The sequence below is a fragment of the Chlamydotis macqueenii genome, chromosome 1, assembly GCF_036417535.1.
Source record: "Chlamydotis macqueenii isolate bChlMac1 chromosome 1, bChlMac1.mat, whole genome shotgun sequence".
Lineage (NCBI taxonomy): Eukaryota > Metazoa > Chordata > Aves > Otidiformes > Otididae > Chlamydotis > Chlamydotis macqueenii.
The window spans coordinates 21,245,914-21,268,905 of NC_141556.1; positions in this window are offsets into that span (position 1 = coordinate 21,245,914).

Here is a 22,992-nt window from a genome sequence, read left to right on the forward strand (position 1 = left end):
CTGGAGAGGCTAGCAGGCTGAAATGCTTTCTGACTGCAACCACCCTTGTGAAAAGAACGATAATTAGGGAGGCTGGAGATTAAGAAAGGGCTCCAGTCTCTTTCTGAAAGGTCAGATGCTGTGTAGACTGCAGTTAATGGTACTAATTTTACTGCATCTTGTAAAGAATACTTGTCAAAATGTAGGTTTCAAAGAGCTAAAAAAAGAGTGGAGTATTTCAATGAATAGAATGAAAAGGAAATACAATCTTAAAATTTTCCCTCTCAGGGCTTCACAAAAAAAAAGCAAAAAGACTCGAAGAAGAAATAATTACCCACAAGGAGATAATAAGTTATATATATTTGATACGTTCTAGAATGTATATTGTGAAATCTCATGTCATGTAACAAGTAAGTCTGTGCACCTCTCTGAACACACAAGGGTTTGAAAATGAGATGCAGTGTGTGACAATTACCCAAAGGATGCACAGCGAAAATATGTTCAAGTACAACATTGAAATGCTGCGCCATTCTTTCCACTGGTGCGGATAATTTTTTCTGCAGTGAAGGGACACTCAACATGTGCCACCAGAGGTGATTTTAAGAATCAAATTAATGATTTTCATCAAAGGAGAGGTCTGGGCATGAGTGTTTAACTTTTTCATCAGAACTGAGCAATGCTTGCATTAACAGCAGATCATCATGTTTCAGAACTCAATCCACTAAGCATAGTGGCTGAACTACGACACATAGCAATAAAGAAAAGTTACTGAGCAGCTAAGTTGCCACATTTACAGTGCTAACAGTTAGGAATGATAAAATCAAAAGAATCACAGGTGCAGACTTTCCTTTTTCAGTTTGATAACTCTTGGATATTCGTAGAATAGATGCAGTGACTTCTACTTGATATACAAAGAGTGTAGTAAAAAATTTTGAAGGAGAACAGAAAAAAAAATATTTACTGTTTTTTTTTTCAGTTTGAAAATACCTCTAGTAATAATTGTAATGATTTTTAATCTTCATGTATATCACTTGATATTCATGTTGGTGAGAGAACACAATGATAGTTGTAAGACATGAGTGTTACACACATCCAAAAAAGTAAGAATTTTAAGACTTCTGTGAATTTTTTTTTTAATTAAAATCTGAAGGTCATCAGCCATTTATTTATAAATCAACCATGTATTAATACTATAGTACAGTCAAGTTTTGCTTCTCATCTCACAATAAATTACCGCTACTGAAATTCTGTGAACTTCTATACCACTCCAAAGATACAATGTGTTAGCTGTGACTAACAAAGCCTCTATCTAGTTGTTGTTTAATTATACATATTTACTTTTTGGATGTTATTTATAGCAGTGTAAGTAGAGTGGAAGTGTGATGAAGACTGGGTAAAAGCATCCTGACCAACTTTTCTGAGTTGATTTCTGAGTATTTCAAGATTTTCTCTAGAGCATGCAGCTGCAGGAAGTGTGGTTTTTAATGAAACTTTATAATGAACTAAGTCTGGACTGGAACAAAACAGGCCTTTTTTTTCCAAAAATTGTGTAACTTGCCATCACTCTGTTAGTATACAATATATATATTTTATATGAAAAACAATAACATATATTACTTCAGACATTATATCACTGTCAGTTGTCTTTGAAAGAGATTAATGGGGAGCATATATTAACACAGAAGTGCAGAAAGAAAGAAATTAGATCTTCAGTTCATACTCTGTCTCCCAACATCTGAGAGTTTAAATTCCTCATCACAACCCAGGACTCACACTTGCCTGGAAACAACATAAAATCTTATGCATATCTATACTGTCATGGTTTAACCCCAGTTGGCAGCTAAGTACCACACAACTGCTCAACATTCCCCCCACTCCCTGGTGGGATAGGGGAGAGAATTGGAAGGGTAAAGGTAAGAAAACTCATGGGTTGAGGTAAAAGCAATTTAATGACTGAAATAGTAATAATAATAGATGAAAAGGAAAGCAACAAAGAGAGAGAGAAATAAAACCGAATTAAAAAAAAAGTAATGCATCCACTCGTCACCCACTGACCAATGCCCAGGCAGCCCCTGAGCAGCAATCATGGAGTGCAACCAAAAGCAATCCCAGAACAATCCCAAGAGCCATCTCAGCTCAGTGTTTTCCAGGGATTTGCCCACCTGCCAACCCCTCTTATGTACTGATCATGATGTCTACGGTATAGAATACTTCCTTTGCACAGTTTGGATCAGCTGTTCTGGCTATACCCCTCTCAGCTGCTTGCACTTGCACATTAGCAAAACCTAGGAAGCTGAAAAAAAAGCCCTTGATCTCTTAGTAACAACTAATAACATCAGTGTGTTATCAATATTCTTCACATAGCAAATTCAATGCTAAATCCAAAATTCAGCAGCTACTGGGAAGAAACTTAACTCCATCCCAGCTGAAACCAGGACATATACACATAGTAGACTGAGTATTTATTTAGCTTCATTGACCAGATTTCAACATGTGGTGGAGAAGTGAAAGGATATTGTTGATCAGTGTATTGGATCTGGCTGAGATAGAGTTAATTTTCCCCACAGCAGCCCCCATACTGCTGTGCTTTGTATTGGTAGCTAGAAAGGTGTTTTAGCTACTTTTGAGCAGTGCTCGCACAGCATTAGGGCTGTCTCTCCAACGTTCCACCCTCAGCCAGTAGGCTGGGGTGGGTAAGATCTTGGCAGGGTACATAGGCACGACAGCTAACCCGAACTGACCAAAGGGCTATTTCATACCATGTGGTGTCTGCACAACACTAAAAAACTAAGACAATGGAGGAGAGGGGAGGCATTCATTATTATGATGCTTGTCTTCCCAAACAACCACTACATGTACCGAAGCCCTACTTCCCAGGAAGTCACTGGACATTGCCTGCTGATGGGAAGTAGAGAAAAAAATCTTTTGTTTTCCTTTGCTTCAGTGTATAACCTTTGCTTCTGCTTTATTAAACAGCCTTTATCTTGACCCATGAGGTTTTTTCCAACTTATTTTCTCCCCTGTGTCCAGCTGAGGAGGGGAATGATAGAGTGGCTTTGTGGTCACCTGGCATCTGGCCAAGGTCATCTACCTTCTGGAATAGATTAATATGATACCTTAACCTTATGAGTTTCTGTCCTGTTTTGATATGGACAGATCTGTGCAAGTTGGTGGTGTTGACTCACAGAGTTGAACTAAATCTTTCATTTGTAGTGCTCTTTTTTTGAGATATACCAGAGCATACTTTCAGGAAATGACCTTCTTTGTCCTGATGACTCTGTTCTATGGGAGAGCGGTGATTAGCCTGATCACCTATTTTATCAATACGTGTGTGAGGTTGGTGGAAAATTTATCAAGTAAATTTGAGATAAGCTTTGCCTCAGTGGTGACATCCAGATTGAAAAGGCAAAAATGTTTGAAGGAAAGAATCACACTTTCTTTTGATCTGACCTGTGGTATACTAGCAGCCTTTGAACTTGACCCAAATACTCTGACCTCATGTTGAAGTACTGATGTCATCCTACAAGAATTCAAGAATTATTAGCTCAAGAAAGTGCAAGGGGTAGCACAGTGCTGTAGCTTAATGTTGGGGACACTCAACTGATTGGGAAACTGTGAATTTTAGCCTCAAGCTTACATTTGGATTTTTTATGGAGTCACTGGATAACAAAGATACAACAGTTCCTGAAAGTGAGACATGAATTTAAATGCCTTCAGCAAAGAAGACCAAAGGGAAAAAGACCAAAGGGGACAAAAAAAAGTCCAAGGAAAATGTAGGCTCCCTCTGGAAGGAAACTGGCGTCCTGGTTACCCGGGACATGGAGAAGGCTGAGGTACTCAATGACTTTTTTGCCTCAGTCTTCACCAGTAAGGGCTCTTGTCCTGCCACCCAAGTTATAGAAGGCGCAAGCAGAAACTGCCAGGATGAAGAACTGCCCACTGTACTCGAAGAGCAGGTTCGGGATCATCTGAGGAACTTGAAGGTGCACAAGCCCATGGGACCTGATGAGATCCATCCGCGGGTCCTGAGGGAACTGGCGGATGAAGTTGCCAAGCCACTGGCCATCATATTTGAGAAATCATGGTGGTCTGGTGAGGTCCCCTGTGACTGGAAGAGGGGGAACATAACCCCAATTTTTAAAAAGGGGAATAAGGAAGACCCAGGCAACTACAGGCTGGTCAGCCTCACCTCTGTGCCTGGCAAGGTCATGGAGCAGATTCTCCTGGAAACCAGGCACATGGAGAGCAAGGAGGTGGTTGGTGACAGCCAACATGGCTTCACCAAAGGCAGATCATGCCTGACCAATTTGGTGGCCTTCTATGACGGGGCAACAGCATCGGTGGACAAGGGACGAGCAACAGATATCATCTACCTGGACTTGTGCAAAGCTTTTGACACTGTCCCGCATGACATCCTTCTCTCTAAATTAGAGAGGCATGAGTTTGATGGACGGACCACTTGGTGGATAAGGAGTTGGCTGGATGGCCACACTCAGAGAGTGGTGGTTAATGGCTCAATGTCCATGTGGAGATCGGTCACGAGTGGTGTCCCTCAGGGGTCCGTGCTGGGCCCAGCCCTGTTCAACATCTTTGTCGGTGACATGGACAGTGGGGTAGAGTGCACCCTCAGCAAGTTCGCCGATGACACCAAGTTGTGTGGTGCCGTCGACATGCTGGAAGGGAGGGATGCCATCCAGAGGGACCTTGACAGGCTGGAGAGGTGGGCCCGTGCCAACCTCATGAAGTTCAACCAGGCCAAGTGCAAGGTCCTGCACCTGGGGCATGGCAATCCCAGGCACAAATACAGGTTGGGCGGGGAATGAATTGAGAGCAGCCCTAGGAGAAGGACTTGGGAGTGATGGTGGTCATGAAGCTCAACATGAGCCGGCAATGCGCCCTTGCAGCCCAGAAGGCCAACCGCATCCTGGGCTGCATCAAGAGAAGCGAGGACAGCAGGTCGAGGGAGGTGATTCTCCCCCTCTACTCTGCCCAGGTGAGACCCCACCAGGAGTACTGTGTCCAGTTCTGGAGCCCCCAACATAAGAAGGACATGGACCAGTTGGAGAAGGTCCAGAGGAGGGCCACGAAGATGACAAGTGGGCTGGAGCACCTCTCCTATGAGGTCAGGCTGAGAGAGTTGGGGCTGTTCAGCCTGGAGAAGAGGAGGCTCCGGGGAGACCTGATAGCGGTCTTCCAGTACCTCAAGGGGGCCTACAAGAAAGATGGGGAGAGGCTGCTCAGTAGGGCCTGTTGTGATAGGACTAGGGATAATGGTTTTAAGATAGAGGGAGGTAGATTTAGATTGGATATTAGGAAAAAATTTTTTACAATGCGAGTAGTGGAACACTGGAACAGGTTGCCCAGAGAGGTGGTGGAAGCCCCATCCCTGGAAACATTCAAGGCCAGGCTGGATGAGGCTCTGAGCAACCTGATCTAGTCGGGGATCTTGCAGGGGGGTTGGACTAGATGACCTTTGAAGGTCCCTTCCAACTCTAACCATTCTATGATTCTATGATTGGATCTTCTGTAGCTGGAATTAATACGCAAATCACTAGGAAACCAAAGAATTACAATCTCACATCCTTTCTCTGTGCCTTTAGAATAAGGTCGGGCTGTAAAACATTCACTTTGCCTGAGTTTAAGAATGATCTTATCACAACTGGATTTTCTTAAGAGACTTTTAATAGTAGTGCCCTGTGTTGGTGCCAGCCTTCCACCTACACATATTCAGGTTATATTTGCCCTTTTAAATGCTGCCATAATATTTATACCTTCCTGTTCCTTTAGTACTTCCCCAACACTGTTAAATGTGTTAAAAACTATTAACAGGTTAAAAATATATTCATTATAAAAATATATTCAACACTATAAGCGTTATTTAATAGTCGTCATTTATAGTCTAGTGTATCTAGTGCTTTGTTAGGAAATACATCACTATACTTACTTTTTCCCCAAACTAAAGATGCATCTGTTGAACAATGCTGCTTTTTTAGGTTCATTTTTAGTAATTCTGCTGCCTAGTACCATTTATCAGTATTGCAATTAAGAAGTCCATAATACCACTAAAAACAGCTTGATGTTTCTTAGCTGCCACAGGTTTTATTCTTTTTACTGTTATATCATTAACTTCGCAGATCCCTTCGCTTTTTAATTCAACACATTTGAATTTCTCATTTATCTCCACTGCTTTTTCCCTTTCTTTATGTTAACAGTAAATTGCTTTCTCATATCTGATTGATTCCTTCTTGCTCTTGGTTCAGATGAGTTTGCATCAAAGTTTGTTCTCTTTGGTGATTATGAGGTCTTGACTTTTTTAGCCATTCTCTCAAATTGCCCCTGTTAATATAACATATTTTCTTTTGAATGGACTTTTCTTTTTAGTGTGTGTTGCATGTAAGTGCTCTCAGAGATCTAGTATATTACAGATGGAAAGTCCTCAGTAATTAGGTCATATTCACTACTACCTGGGAAATCATCAAATTTAGCCTAGTAGGTGATTATTTCATTTTAACTATCAAGATTTGTTCTGAAAATAATTAGGTCCCATAAAGCTACACTAGGGCAAGAGTAGTATCTTTTATTTTAGAAATTGGCTTAACTTTTGCAATATATTGCCCCAGCTACAGTGTCCTATGACTAAATGACCTTGTTTTACAGACAAAAAGGTGTTTAGGAGTTCTTTCTGTATTTTCCTATTTAACTTGATGTTTTGTAAAGCTGTATTTATTTTACAGGAAACACATTCCCAAATCCAAGCAGGCACCTGAATCTCATTCTCCATGGCAGGAGTTTGTCAAGTACCAGCTTCCAACTTCCCCACAAGCTAGTTACCAAAAAAAAACCAAAACATTGGACACTCACTTCCACTAACAGCTGCATCACATCCAGGTTCACATTGAAACTCAGCAACTAGAGAGCCAGAACATCTTCAATAATTAACTAGATACTGCCTAGTGGAATCAACTAGAGTCCCTTTCTGAGACTTGTTTTAAAAAAAAAAAATCCAAAACAAAACAAAAAAAATCATTTCTGTCTTGCATTATTAAATATGAAAAAGCTTAGTTTTAGTAGCAGTTTCTCTTTCTGTTATAACATAAATTTGGCGTATGCCTTTGAAGAGTGGAACAACCAAATATCTTATCTTGGCATCAACTTGGCTCAGGCAATGTAATCTCTTTTTGTATATTAAGCAAATGAAGTTTTATTAAAAAGAGAGTGAACATATCATTAAATTGTGATGATACAGCACCAACAAGCTTCTCTCTCATAGATTCTCCTCCTATATTCTCCTCAAATATTTATTGTGGGAGGCTCATGCAGTCCCCACAAAACTCTCAGAAGAATTAGGAGGGGTGATGTGGCAGGAAGAAAATGGAAAAAAAAACCCCTCTGCCTCTTCGTTCTTTTGCTTGTTCACACAACATCACACCCCACCAATTCAGGTGCCTTCTGACATCTAGAGCACCTCTCTTACTGATGCTGCCTCATTGACTGTCATTGCTATGTGGTCTTCAGAAACATGGCACTGTGAAAACTTCTAACCCAGTGAACTCACATGGTTTTCAGGCTTATTTTTCCCTCAAAGGGAATAAGTAAGCAAGGAAATAAATAGGTAAATAAATAAATAACTAAATAACTGTATGTTACTTTTGTGAAGTGGTTTGTTGGTTTTTTTTTGGGGGGGTGGGTGGGCAGGTGTTTGTCTGTTTTTATAGTTAGAAATAAATAGTGAGGTTTAGGCACCTTTCTGCTCTTTCTATTCTGGTGATGAGTGCCCCATGTAAAATGATAATGACATCGTTGCAGTGCTATTCAACACCCTGACAACACCCATCTGCAGCTAAAAAGGTTTTGTGAGGATTAAGCTGAACTAGTGCAATTCCTGTCATTTACCCTTAGCCGTGGGTCCCCGTTCTCCTTGCTGAGTGGAAACTGCTCATGCATCCAGTATAAAACTACTTATATTTTGACGGGTTAGTTTTCAGCAAAATCAGCAAGCTAATCCAGTCCAGCACAGACTCCAACAACTCCTCAGTGTGTCAAAGGAAAGAAATATCTCATGGGGAACGATCACCAAGGGTGAACTGGGAGAGTAACCACTCTGGTTCAACTCAACAGAAACTGGAGACCTGAATCTGTGTGTGTCCATTTATTCTTTAACTTTTGCCACAGTATTATCTCCATAGATTTGTCACCCTCACAGATCTCTTTGGAACTGCAGCTTTGGTGGTCACTGGGTGGTGATAGGACCCCCCACTTAAATCCATGTAGCTCTGCTCTTAAAGTCTGCAACACTAGCAACAAACGGATTGCATAGAAGTGTGTAGAATATGCCTGTGAAAACCAGAGGGATAAAACACAAAAGGGGCCTTTCACATTCTTTTGTGGTTTTCACCTCAATACTTTGTGATTCAAGTCTGAGATGAGATTAAAATGGCCTCTGATTTTTCCATGTTGTTAATTCTCTCTATTAAGGAAAAGAAGGCTCCTTTTTCTTTGCTGTCTCTAGAAATAAATACAAAAGTGTGTGGATAAGAATAAATGCAGATTAAGGGAGTTCAGTACAAATTTAGGCATAAAGCTTTACTTCTTCCTGCTGTCCAACTGGAAACACTAAACAGATTAATTTGCTCATTTTTATTTTTTATACAAATTAATTACCTCACTTACATTTATTTGCCAGAATATAGGTGCATATGTAATAATGTGTTTATTACAGAATTCTATCAATTTCTGAAGAACTCCTTTAACAACTTCTTTCCACTCTGATTGTAAGAAGACATTTCAATTATGTGAGCTATCTCTAATTTTATCAACTGGATTTCTTCTCAGAAGTAAGACATTCCAGTTTCTCTGCCTTCTTAACAGAACTTACCACTTTTCTATAAACTGAAAAATTGCTAGATTAACAATTAAAGAATTGCCAATCTAACAGTCAGTTGCTGGCTGCTCCATCATTAGTTTTCCCACCTACATGATGAAGGGCATTTTATACAGCCCAGCAGTCTCTCGCTGGAACATGGGTTAAAATCCACACACATGATGAAAACCTTCAATTTTGCAGTAGTTGTTGGCCGCAGCTACTTGCTGTTATACTCCAGCACTTTTTCCATTTCATTGGTATAATGCTCTATAATGTGATGACATTGCTTACACAGGTCTCAGAGCACCATTATCACTGTTAATGATGGTGTAGTGAGACAAATCCCTTCTTCAATCTGAGCTATCAATCAGCTCTGATGCCAGTAACCATGTGCAACATGATTGCAGTAATTAGAAAATAGTGGCAGTGCATTTGTGTTAGGTGGATAATTTTCTACTCATTTAAATAATTTCTATATTTAGAATAAGGTTAAACTTCTTTAGCAATTAAGCAGTTTCTGACAATTGATTTAAGGGACGTCTGGCCTGAAACAGATCCACTGCCTGCTTTAAAGAACAGCTAAGTCCATCATTCCAAATACATCTTTGCTATGAATACGTATTACATAAAACTAAAATATTTAAAGAAAAAAAACTAGTGGGAAGTAAAACCAATTTTCCTGCCTTAAACATCATAATTGGAGTGTTTAGACATCCACATTTTCTTCACATTTTAAAGCAGAACTTATTTTTAAGAAAAGCAAACCATTGATAATACAGTTAATCTCTGATTTTTTTTCTTTAACAATTTGAATAATGTAACAAAACTATAGTAAAATGAGTTGGCACTTTTGTTTATTTTTTCCATATTTGTGACATTCCCTGGAGGCAAAGAGTGGTAAAAGGACTTCTAGAATCTGAGAGCATGGGACAGACACTTTGTGTAGCTCTTAATTCACAGAATTGTGATTGAAGCATGCAGCTGATTGAATACGAATAATTAATAGAATACTTACATTATAACCTGTCGTCTACATTATGGATGCATGAAATCTGTACATAAAGGGGTAATTAATTGCTCAGACTAACAGAAAAAAACCTGATTATCCATTTTGCACATGTAAAACAGACTACCAGATACGCTACAGAACAGATGGAGAAGCAGAAGTCACAGAGATGTCTTTCAGTCACTAAAATTTAGAGGCTTTATCCATGAAGATTTCAGGAATCAAGCATCCACTTTGACTTAAACATTTTATCAAACATTTCCCTTGGCCCAGAGGAAGTACTTTGTGTTAAACAACAGGTAAAAGGGTTGCATAAAGACAGATCAGATTACAAGGAGAAAGGAAGCATGTTTTCCATCCTTACAGTCAGAGAATCTACCTAATGAGTAGGAAGGACCCAAAGAGAGGTAACTAGGTCATTTGAGATTCTCTAGGGTGTTCTAGATATCTGCATGGGGCTGACATGTATTACACAGAACTAGAGCTTATTTACGTGGTTTGGGGCAAGGAGGATACTCTTAGGTACTCAAAAGACACTAGATGTCTGTATTTAGGTGTCTGAATCTCTCTCTAGATTTTCTTTCCTCTGTGTTACACGGTAGATTCCTGCACATTAGAATCTTTCAGCTGGCTACTTTTGTGCTTTCTAAAATGTATCCTTTCTAAAATGTATCATCCACCCCCAAATCCTACTCATCAGATAAACAGAATACAGTAACAGCATCACCTTTTGTTTAATTTCTTCTTCCTAGGCCACACCTTTCAGAATTTCATACACCATATTTCAAAAACTGTATGTAGAAAAGACGGCAAATACTCAAAAGATATATTGAAAGACCTGCTAGGTCTCTTGTCTCTTTAGGCAGTGTGCAAGCTGAAGGAGAGCAAACCATCATTCTATCCTATCCTATCCTATCCTATCCTATCCTATCCTATCCTATCCTATCCTATCCTATCCTATCCTATCCTATCCTATCCTGTCCCATCCTGCTCTTGCAGTGTGATAATATGTTCTGGTTTTGTTAGTGAGGGGGGGCCTAAGGTGGTAGCTTCTGTAAGAAACTGATAGAAGTCGCTCCCCTTTGTTCAGTGGACTCGGCCGGGCCTAGGGCGGACCTGCTGCTGGCCAAGGCCGAGCCGATTGGTAGCAGAATGTCCCGTGATAACACCTCTGCGATAACGTATTTAAATAGGGGAAAACAGAAAAAAAAAAAAGAGAGAAGAGAAGATGTGAAGAAGCTGAGCGGGGGCAGAGGCGCAGAGGGGGAGGCGCAGGCCTCATGGGCCTTGCAGGCCTCACCCTCTGGCCTCTCGCCAAGCGTCCGACTGGGCTCAACTCGGTCCAGCCCAGCTGCAAAGAAGTGGAGAGGAGATGAGAAGTGAATAAGATGTAAAAAGATCCTGAGAGACATCTGCTAGCCTGTTGTGAGGAATGACTGCAGATGCCAAGGTCAGTTCAGAAGGAGGGGGAGGAGTAATGTGGCTCCTGGCCAAGATTCCCCTGCAGCCTGTGGTGCAGCCCATGGTGGAGCAGGTTGTCCCCCTGCAGCCCATGGAGGTCCATGGAGGAGCAGAGATCCACTTGGAGCCCGTGAAGGACCCCACACCGGGGGAGGTGGATGCCTGAAGGTGGCTGTGGCCCGTGGAGGGCCCGCTTGGGCAGCTGTTCTGGAGAGACTGCACCCTGTGGAAGAGATGACCCACGCTGGAGCAGTTTCATGAATGACTGTGGCGTATGGGTGGGACCCCACAACAGAGCAGGGGAGGAATGTGAGGAGTTCTTCCCCCAACCATGAAGCAGCGGCGTAAAACAACGTATGATGAACTGACCGCGACCCCCATTCCCTCTTCCCCCCTGTGCCGCTCGGTGGGGGAAGGTAGTAGAGATAATGTTAAGCTTGGGAAGAGGGAGGGGTGGAGGGAGGTTATCTTGTTCTCTGTCTCATTATCCTGCTGTTTGTAGTAATAAATGAATACTTTTCCTCAAGTCGAGTCTGTTTTGCCCGTGACGGTAACTTTAAAGATTTCTCCCTGTCCTTATCTCAAACCTCGAGCCGTTTTTCCTTATATTATCTCTCCGTATTCTCTTGGAGGGTGGGGGGAGTGAGAGAGAGACTGCGTAGTCTGGTCCCAATCGAATCAGAATCGTTAAATCAACAGAGCCTAACCTACCTTGAGAGTAAAGATACAGGGTGGCCCTGATAAGTCTCCCACAGAGACCTTCTGAGGTTTAGCCCAAAGCAATGCTATGGTGGGTGTTCTCATACCTTGTCCTGGCATTGCAGGAGAATGCATTGAATGACTGTGCTAGCTCAGACTGGTGCTAAACCACAGCAGTCGGTACCTCGCTCCTTCATACAGGTAGGGTAAACTACCAGCTTGTATGTTTTCCCACAGAGTGTGAGAAGACTTTGAGAAGACTGCATGATGGACAGGATCAGGCTCTTTGTGCCCTTCTCCAAGAACAAAAAAATAAGTGATATCTGCCTTGTGCCGATGCAAACTCTACTCTGGCATGCTTTCTGTATTCAGGAATTTTCTATAATTTTACACTATGGAAATGAATATGTCCCCAGTGTTCTACCCTAACAGTGATTCTAATTTTCAGTAAATTGAAACAGGTAAGAAATTCACTGTTCCATATAAAAGAAAGATCACCACCTAAGTTTAGCTAAAGTGCTTTGCATTTCTATCAGCACTTTTCAGGAATAAACTGAAAATAATCTTATGTGCTTTCTGGTTTTGCTCTGCCCTTCAGCCACCTTCTCTCTGGATCTCACTGATTTAGGGTGAAAGATGGAAACTCACCATCTAAAAAGTCAAACTACTGAATTATGTTGACCCGGCTCACAGTGTATGGAATCTAATGCAGGCTGCGATACATTAATTGGTTTACTGTAGTGCAGAAAACAGACACCGAATTAATATAAAGTGTGCCTGAATACACTGCAGGATCTACCTGTCTTGAGATCCCATTAGTTGTTACCTAAATCTCTTTTGGTTACCTTGGTTGTCTGCCTGTAAATACTCTCTGTTTTCTTAAACAAGGACTGGCTCAGTTTGTTGATACATAAACAGAAAGGAGGATTTTGGCTTCCCTAAAGCTCCATGGTCTGCTTCTGACGCTATTCATTGTGAAAGAGCATTAGTCTCACTGAAATAATGGGGCTGGGTAGAAATACACAACTAAACTAAAAGAACTCTAATGTGCATCGTCATTTAAGTGGAGAAACATGTTTATTAGAATATGCTTATCCGAGTCCAGTTTTTTGTTCAAAATGATACAGTAACTCATTCTGGGTAAAGATAACTTCAACAAAAACACAAGTGAGTAGGCTATGCTTCCATTTCCACAGATTTCTCTTGTTGGCTGGATTATGCCATGATTTCAGCTTGTTCCCAGGCCTCACAGTGAAAGGCCTGTGTTGTTTGTATCATCTGCTCTAATGAACAGGAGTTGAAAGAGGTCGTGTCCAGATTCACTTCCTTGCTGTGTTCTGGGATTATGAAATAAAGGTAGCATGACCTTAGGAAAGACCTTTCTATAAGAGTCACTTATTGTTTGAAAGGTCTTTAGGACAAAAGGGTGTATTTTCCACAACTTGCAATTTCTGTTCACAGATGCCTGAACACGTTCACATTTCTCATGCTCTAAAATGCAGTGCTACGTAGTGTGCTATATGCAGTCTAGATTCATGCACTGGTCTTAACGGTTCATTTCATTACGAAAATTATTTGGAAAATAAGAAGTGAAATTGTCAAGTGTCGTGTAGGCCAATGGGTTAGTTGTACGCCTCTGAACTAATACAAGGACTGTCTCCTACTATTTGTTAAGCACCTTGCACAACAGGCTCCAGATTCCAGTCAAGGCCATATTAAGAGAGCCTCAGACATACATAACAAGTGCATTTTGCTTTCCATTCTCACACACTCTTTTTTTCCTGATGTCCAAGCAAGTTTACAATGCTGGAACAAGTACTGAAATTGGTATTAGTGTCTGGCTATATCAGGGCAGAGAGGACTGCGAATTGTGTCTGATTACAACCCGTATAAGGCCAAATTTTTTCTTAGGGCAATGATAATGGTCTGATATTTATCAACAAAGGAGCTGACCTGTTCCTTTTTAATGTTAGTAGAAAACTTTCAAGGAGTGTCTAGAAGTGCTGTCTTCAGTCATTTTTAACTTATGGTCTGGAAAAGAACATCTAAAATAATATAAAACCCCCAAATATTTTATTTGACCAGACTGAGAATATTCAAGAACATGCTACACATTCCAGTAGTAGTTGGTGGCCAGCACAGAGTGAAAAATTTCTTAAGCCTACACTTGTAAAAGCATGCACTTATGAATCTAAGAGTGAATTGATCTACTGCACAGATATACACAGGGTCTTTATCTTGGCCCACCCACATAAAATATGTGAATTCATTAGAAAGAAATTAGTAGCTGGTTTAAGCGTCACCTTTGCATTTTCTCTTGATGATTTCTGAGGGGGGCTGGGCTTATAAATTTTGTAAAAGCTGAAATGAATATAATCCTTTATATAAAATAGCATTATTTTTTTTTTGCTCAGCAATAAGGGCTCAATTTACAATTATTGTTTCTTACTGTGCAAATGTTTTCAGAGCCTTCTGCATTAACAATAAAGTAAGATATGCCAACGCAGTTTAGTGGTAGTAGGATTGTCAAGGATTTGCACTGACAGAAATCGGAAAGCATATAGATTTGGCAGAGTCTAGAGGTTTGATTTCACAGGGACCACACATCTAACTGGAAAAGGCTGTGACTACTAGGTTGTGCTGTCTGAACTCACTGTGTGCCTAACATGTAGCTCTGTCTGTAGCTCTTGTACGTAGCATATAATGTGTCAAGGCATCTCCAAAACTTAAGGCAACTCTAGGAAGTGCAAAAGGCATAATCAATTTTGGAAGATGAATATATTACAGAACATGCTGTTGTATTGGAGTTGTATAAAGCCTTACAAGCAAAATGAAACAGAACAAAAGGGGAAAGGGCAATCAAGTGCTACCTCTAGCTTGTATTCACCAACCAATTCATGACTGATTTGCCCACGTCCATGCTTCACGGGAGTGTGAAGTTCCTGCATATGCTGGTCTTCTAAAGACTAGCAGAGATACACAATGCAGATTGAGTCCCACAATGTATAATTACTGTCTCATTACAACAGGCCTTTCTATGAATTTTGCACTGAATTTTTGCACATATTTTTCCTCAAAATAATTACTAGCATTTAGAATCATAGAATCATAGAATCGTTAGGTTGGAAAAAACCCTTAAGATCATTGAGTCCAACCATTAACCTAAATGGCCACAAGTTGTACCAGAGGAGGTTTAGATTGGACGTGAGGAAAAACTTTTTCTCTCAAAGAGTGGTAAGGCACTGGAACAGCCTGCCCAGGGAGGTGGTGGAGTCTCCGTCCCTGGCAGTGTTCAAGAGGCGGCTTGATGAGAAGCTACAGGATATGGTTTAGTAGCTGTGGCAGCAATGGTAGTGGGAAGACGGTTGGACTAGATGATCTTATAGGTCCCATCCAACCATGTGATTCTATGATTCTATGATTCTATGATAAAACTGCCAAGTCTACCACAAAACTATGTCCCTAAGCATCACATCTATACGTCTTTTAAATATCTCCAGGCATGGTGTCTCCACCACTTCCCTGGGCAGCCTGTTCCAGTGCTTGACAACCCTTTTGGTGAACAAATTTTTCTTAAGATCCAATCTAAACCTCCCCTAGTGCAACTTGAGACTATTTCCTCTTGCTCTACCACTCTCTACGTGGGAAAGGAGACTGACATCCTTCTCACTACAACCTTCTTTAAGGTAGTTGTAGAGAGCAATAAGGTCTCCCCTCAGCCTCCTTTTCTCCAGACTAAACAACCGCAGCTCCCTCAGCTTCTCCTCATATGACTTGTTCTCTGGACCCTTCACCAGCTTCGTTGCTCTTTTTTTGGACACACTCCAGCACCTCAATTTCTTTCCTGTAGTGAGGGCCTCAAATTGAACACAGCATTCAAGGTGCGGCCTCACCAGTGCCAAGTACTGGGGAACAATCTCTTCCCTAGTCCTGCTGACCACGCTATTTCTGATATAAGCCAGGATGATATTGACCTTCTTGGCCACATGGGCACACTGCTGGCTCATTTCAGCCAGCTGTCAACCAGCACTCCCAGGTCCTTTTCCGCCGGGCAGCTTTCCAGCCGCTCTTTCCCAAGTCTGTAGCATCGCATTGGGTTGTTGTGACCCAAGTGCAGGACCTGGCACTTGGCCTTGTTCAATCTCATACAATTGGCCTTGGCCCATCGATCCAGCCTGTTCAGATCTCTCAGTAGAGCCCTTCTACCCTCAAGTAGATCAGAAAATAGAAGAAAAAAAACCCTCATTCTCCTTACCTTATAATTTATGTCTTAATCAGTGAGACACTGGAGGCAATTTGAATCACACTCTGAGAGAGGGACTGCAATATGACGTCAGTATCAAGTCCATCCAGAGGGCCATCGGAGGATGATGGCCCTCATCCCACTCCATCAGTGTGGAGCATCAGATGAAATCTTACATTAATCAATAGGCCCATGCACTTTGCAGCGTGCAGTCTGAATCCTCTGGGTTGCAGTAGATCTGTTATATTGGTCTTTGTGCATGTATGACCAGCATATATGTGGGAAGTCCAGCATGCTCTAAGTATACGTGTGTTTTGGCCGTTGGACAGGAAGTCCACTGACTAGATAGAGGTAAGCAAGAAGAGAAGCTTCCCTTCATGTTGCCCTCTTCACTCAATCTGCACCTCTGGAGCAGACAGCCAAAGGAAAAGCTTCTTCTATATTTTAAGCATAAATCTACAAGTAATTTAATATTTTATTCTCAGTTTATAAAATCTGTCTGTTATACACAGCTCAAGATATTGTATTTTTCTATATTATACTAAGTAATGGAATGGTACAAGTGTAAACATTTTCCAAAATATTTGTGGCGGGTCTCTTTGTTTTAGTATTGAAATAATAATTTAAAGACTGGACTTTCTAATTTTCATTTATTTCAAAACATTTGACTTTACTGATTCCCAAAAATCTTACTATTATCCAACTTCTTAATTTGGAATACTCATCCAGGATTTAGCTGCTTTCAAAATCATAGACAGATATTAGGATATTATCATATAGTGTCTTATTTCATTAATTTATAGATAGAAGTTAAAATATAGTGTACACAGTGCACATCCGTAAGTAATATTATTTCTCTGATTTATCTGATCGTGTTCTAAATCCCCAAGACACTTATAGGATACTAAGTTGACTAATCTTACTGCATCAGTGTGAAGCATTTTTAAATACAATTTCCAAACATTTTTTTCTTCTATGTTTTTGTACTGTACTACAGTTGACACAAAAATTTCCCTAAATCAAAATGGAAATCTAGATTTCAAGGATGAATTGTTTTGTTACTGAGAGAGAAAGGAGTTTGTATGACCAAATGAAATACTATCCTGCTCCTATTCGGTCATTATCATTAAGAGTTGGTGCACAATGTAAAAACTACTATTTTACTATTTTCTTTATATTGTTTAGTTTTGACTTAAACACATAAAATTTCTCATGTTTTCTTACTGCTTCCAACTGCTTGATCACCTAAAAAAGGCAGCATTTCCTCAGCTTACAAGCTAGATACTAGCACCGTAACAGGTTAGTATTTAAACCATTCTTTTATAAATTAGACAGTTGCCTCTATCTACAAATAATCTTTTTAGTTAGACTCCTATTACTCATCTGTGGCATTAACGCAGAGAAAGAGCACTAAGCTCGTAAGATACTAACAGAAGTGTCTCAATTTCTCATTTTTTTTTCTACTTCACTTACTAGCTCTTACACAAGTACCCTGCATGGCAACTGAAGCTATGAGATGGATAATTTCAGATTATATGATAATTTCAGATATCCTGGAAGTTAATACACTTTTGGATTACTCAAACATTTTACTAGAAACTAAACAAAATGGGTACAGATAGAAAAAGCTATACAAAAGAGAGAGAGGAAGTATTGTCAAGTCCAAATGTTCAATAAGTCATTAGACAAATCAAAAAAGTGTATTAAAAATTCCAAGACACTAATGGTCTATTATTTTTCATTTGCTTTCTGATTCCTGGAGTATTTGAGGTGGCTTATAAGATTTCACTTCCCCCTGCCCCCCACCTCCTCAGTAACTTTTCCTTCTGTAATTGCTGTTTCTAATGACAAGGTATACGTCTCTTCATGTGCTGCAGTTTTAATTAAAATATCCAATGTTTTCAAACACAATCTGGAGCACTGTCAACACCAGACACACTGCTGGAGAGGTTTCTGTGTGGACTTGATATCCAAGGCAATCCTGGGACAATGAAAGCAGAGTCTGAAGTGCTTCCTTCTATCCAGGTAAGCAAGTCAAGCTTGCTTAAGGAAGAGAAATAAAAAGAATAAAGAGAAGCTAATCATTCCTCGATTCAGATTCTTCCTTCTGTACTTTCATGTACTATTATATGTCTTTTCAAATTTGGCGTTCTTGGAATTTTGGGGAATTTCTGGTAGGGAACCACCTAACAGAGTATCTTATACAATGAACTCTTCATGATCAGCAATTACGAATCCCGAAATACTACATATGTGTGTGTGTGTGTGTGTCTATATATATATATGTATTTCTATGGAAAAAAAACCTAAGATATTTAGAACTTAATGAAAGGATCTCTTCCCAGAAGATGTTAACCATGGGACTGTGAGAAACATGTCCCATTTAGGCACATAGATTAGAAAAGAGCTCCAGCGTCTTTTAACATGTCTCAGTATTTGGGTGATGTAGGGATACATTACAGGAGAGTCCAAGCTGCATAACATTAAGATATGTTAAAATATTACTTTTAAAATCCAGCGTAAACCTACCTTAGATCAATTTAGGGGTTCATGGCTTCTTCAAAGCCCTAGAAGTATGGATTCATAACCAAGGCCCTATTCTCTCAATATGAGATCTAAAAACAACCTTCAGAAGTTATTTTTAAATTCTTCAAAAGTACTTTTTTTTTTCATTTTATTTAGCTACAACATGCACCATAAATAAGTTTATCAATATTTACTTGAGAAAATTAGATAACTTTCTTGTGGATTATAGTTCATGAATAATACATCTTCCTGAATTCATTCCAATAAGTATTTATCTCATGCAATAAAAAAGCTTCTATTTATATTCCATATATTTTGTTTTGTATATTGATTTCAATATTTAATATCACTCATAGTCTCAGAAAAAGCAGAATGCTTCACTGAAGAGATCTTCAAGATCTTTAATAGATTTTTGTTCCCATGAAAACAAATCTGTAAAGAATTTTATTTATTATGATAATAAATAAAACTTAGCAATATCAGTTTACCATCATTGCTTGGTTTCTTTTGGAAATATTTTTTTTTGTTCCATTTAAACAAACAGAGACAGCTGTCTGCTTTGGAAATCCTTTTATTGACCCTAGCTACTTACAATATCCACAAACATCTACTTCTAGTGCACCAGAACCAAGTCTTCATGCTTTACCAATATATATATGTCTATCACAAGGTCAGCAGGCATAGAATCCTAACACAAAAAAAAGTTGGTGTTATTTACTAAACTATTAATTTTGAATTTATAACCTTTGTTTCCATGAATCCAAGTGTTTAATAAAAACTACAATGCACAATTCAGATTTATATTGTAAAATCAGCATTATTCAGATGTAGATTTACAAAAATTAGATCACTTATAGCAATTCAACAATAGTTGTTTCAAGTCAAAAGTTTCTTCAGAATAAAAATTCCTGTAATGAAAATTACTTATCTTCAATGAAACAATTTACTTCCTCCAGAGCAGGGCTGTCTTAGGATAATGGGGAAAAAATATATTTTTTTTACCTTTCTGTTAAAAATTACGTGTAATCTAGTAATGATTTCAAGAACTGAGATATTAATAAATTTTCCAAATACACTCTAAACTTGAACATCCCACTCTATCATCACACGCAGCATGGTAAAATATATTATAGTCCTAGAAAACTCATATGTATCATTTCAATAATCACTATGAATTGTCTCTGTTAATGGTAGGTCTGGTCAAAAGCTATTCAACACTGCCAGTTGCACACTTTAAATTAAGCAAGACTAAATGTAGCTTTTAGACCCAGACTCCCCATCACTAGTAGCTAATTATGAAAGGGCCAAAGTTCCCAGAGATACTGCATTTAGCATATACTTACATCTGAAGATCTGTGTAACGTCTCAGATCATTTAGCTGAATGCCTTCATTTAACACCTGATTGCCTCTGCTGAGCTAAATGGTGTTGATGTGGTTTATTTTCACACAACTACTTCTTATTCATGTTCAACCAATCAGGTATAGGCATAAGTATACTGTTTACTTTTAACATCATATATTATGCCTCTGCATGTGAGACCTCTTTCAAAATAGGGCTAAAAGCCTAGGATGTAACTGCACTATTGCACTACTGTACCATTGTGGAATTTGATACCCAGATGATTTATTTTTCAAAATATATAAGTAGAAAAGTAGGCATGCTCAGGAAGTATATAATCCTTCTCAAATTTATTACCCTTATACAATGACATGCTTCCTCTAGATGCAGAGTAAAGACACCTGGAGGAACCATGATGAGGTACCCAACCATTGGAGTGATTAAAAAGGGTAAAATATTTTATGATCCTGGAAGTAGGAAACCAGCTGAAAGGAAGAAAGCAGAATGAGGAGGGAATTTTCTTCCACAAAAATGAAACAGCTGTGAAAAACAGCTGCAGCACAAGTTAGCATTGATTTTGTGGAGAGCTGCTTCAGAGAGATGTCAACCAAAGCCTGTAAACCCAGGATCAAACCAGCAATGAAAGGTGAACTGAGCATTGTGTGAGAATGAAGGCAAAACTGATTTCAGGAGACAGAAGGGAAATTTTCCTTGTTATGAATTAAACTGTTTTCTTCTTGTCCTTTCTTCTGAGGCCATGAAGAAGAGTAGTCACATCTCTCATCATGTTCCTAAATTCTTTCTTTCTACTTTTTCTTTTTTTTTTAATCTAGCTTATTTTGAGACATAGAGTAAAGAAGGTACAGTGGAGTTTAAATTCAGCAAGAAGTTAGAGCCTGAAAACCTAAGAGGTCAAAAGATATTTACACCATTTTTGCTTTCTGACTAACAACTAATGGACACAACTAAGGAAAATGCTTGTTTAAAGTCTAGTCCCTTTATCTTCACTCTTGCAATAAACTTTTCTGTCAATAAAACCAGAAAAGAGCAAATTGTATATTCCTCATATGCAAGAATGAAAACCAAGTAACAAAGGATATACCACAAAACCATTATGCAAACTAAAAGACTAAAAAGAAGTACAAAAGAATCTTCTAAAACACCTTGTCAAATCTTTATCTTCTGAGATAAAATATCAGCCTCTTCCTACTGGAACCAGTCATTTGGAAGGGCTTGTTAAGTTATGTCTTCCATTTCAGGAAGATAGGAAAATTAATATATAGTTTGTATCATGGAACAGACCATCTGCTGTGAAAAGTTCCCAAATCAAGAGAACAGAGGGACTAGTTCCCAATTAATTAGCTATTTTAGGAGAATTGGATATACTCTTTCCAAGATGGTTACAGTTGATAAGACAAGCATCTGTCTATCAAGCTGTGTCTGTTTGCCTATTAGTCTAGCTAGAATACTGGAGAAAAGTCAAAGAGATGTTTATTGTTTATGTCTTTCTTCTCCCTTCTCCTCCTCCCACCAAATGAAAGCCATCCCAGGAACTGAATCATTGAATATAGTCATAGCCTTTTTTATCCAAAGTTGTTTTGTTCTCTTGTTCATGGTAAATATACAAATGTCCCAATGAAGGCATATCAAGGACAAAGGGTGTTATGGGAGTTGATTTCAGATGTTATTTATAGAAAGATTTTCTAATGCAGAGCTATTAATAGCAACTCATTGCATAAGAGGTGAATGAACAATACAGATGTCTCAGTCTCCGTTGAAGGAGCTATTCTTTTCCTGAAGAAAAGCCCTGTTTGTACAAGGCACCATTTGCAAGTCTATTGTGTTTTTTATAGCTATGAAATAATGTTGTTTTTATCTCTTTCAGCTGAGCTGAGCTGCTGGCTTCCGTTTGGCAGCTTCACAAACAATCTGTGTGTAGCAAGCCACACTTAGCAGGCCCCTGGAGTGGGTGACAGGAAAGATTGCACACCGAGACAGGGAGACAGTGTGATTTCCTCATAGAGTCAGACTTTGAAGCCTAGAATCACAGCGAAGTCTAGCTAAAGGAGCAGGTATTTAAAAAGCCCAAGAGAGTTTCACAAAACGTGGCAAAATAAATGTGGTTTTAACTTAATGCACTAAGAGGCCATGAAAGGTAACATAAGCATTTATGACATGGATATATCTGTAGATCTATTCCTCTTTTTTGTGTTTTTTTTTCTTACTTTTGTAAAAAAATAAGTTTGACACCTTATAATCCTGATAAACTGAAAGTAACAGCCAAACTGAGAACATGGGAACATGTAAAGAAAAGTGTAATTTCCTTACACAGTGTGTGATGAAGCAGCTTACTATAAAGCATTCTGGAAGCTGTATCTATAAAAGACCAAGCAGTAATTACAATGGGAGCTACAGCCATTTCCATAATAAAGTTGTAAAATCACATCTATGTTTTTGGTTAAGAAAACCAGCTTTGACTCTAGGGAATCATCCACTATAAATGCCTGAGAAACTCATTTACGTGAGTCTTGAACTGACTACCTACTTAACAGCTCATAACTCTACCAAAAAGTTTGTTAGTCTTTGAGAAATCTTTCCTTATCCTGCTTTTTTTGTTTTAATTTACAAAAGGTCTCAGTAGCCAAACGGAACGAGGTGCTGGTAACCTAAATTCTCTTTTAATACTTTTTTTCCCCCCACAATTTTCCATGTTGTGTGACTTTATTTAGGGAGATAAAATGAAGTGACGACTTAAGAAGTTTTGAAGTTGCATGGAATAGATCTAGCAGGAATACACCCCAGTTTGTGTCCTGAAAACTATGTTTCATTGCAAAACTGAGTTTCTCAAAGTAGTTGTATTTTTTTTCTGGGGATG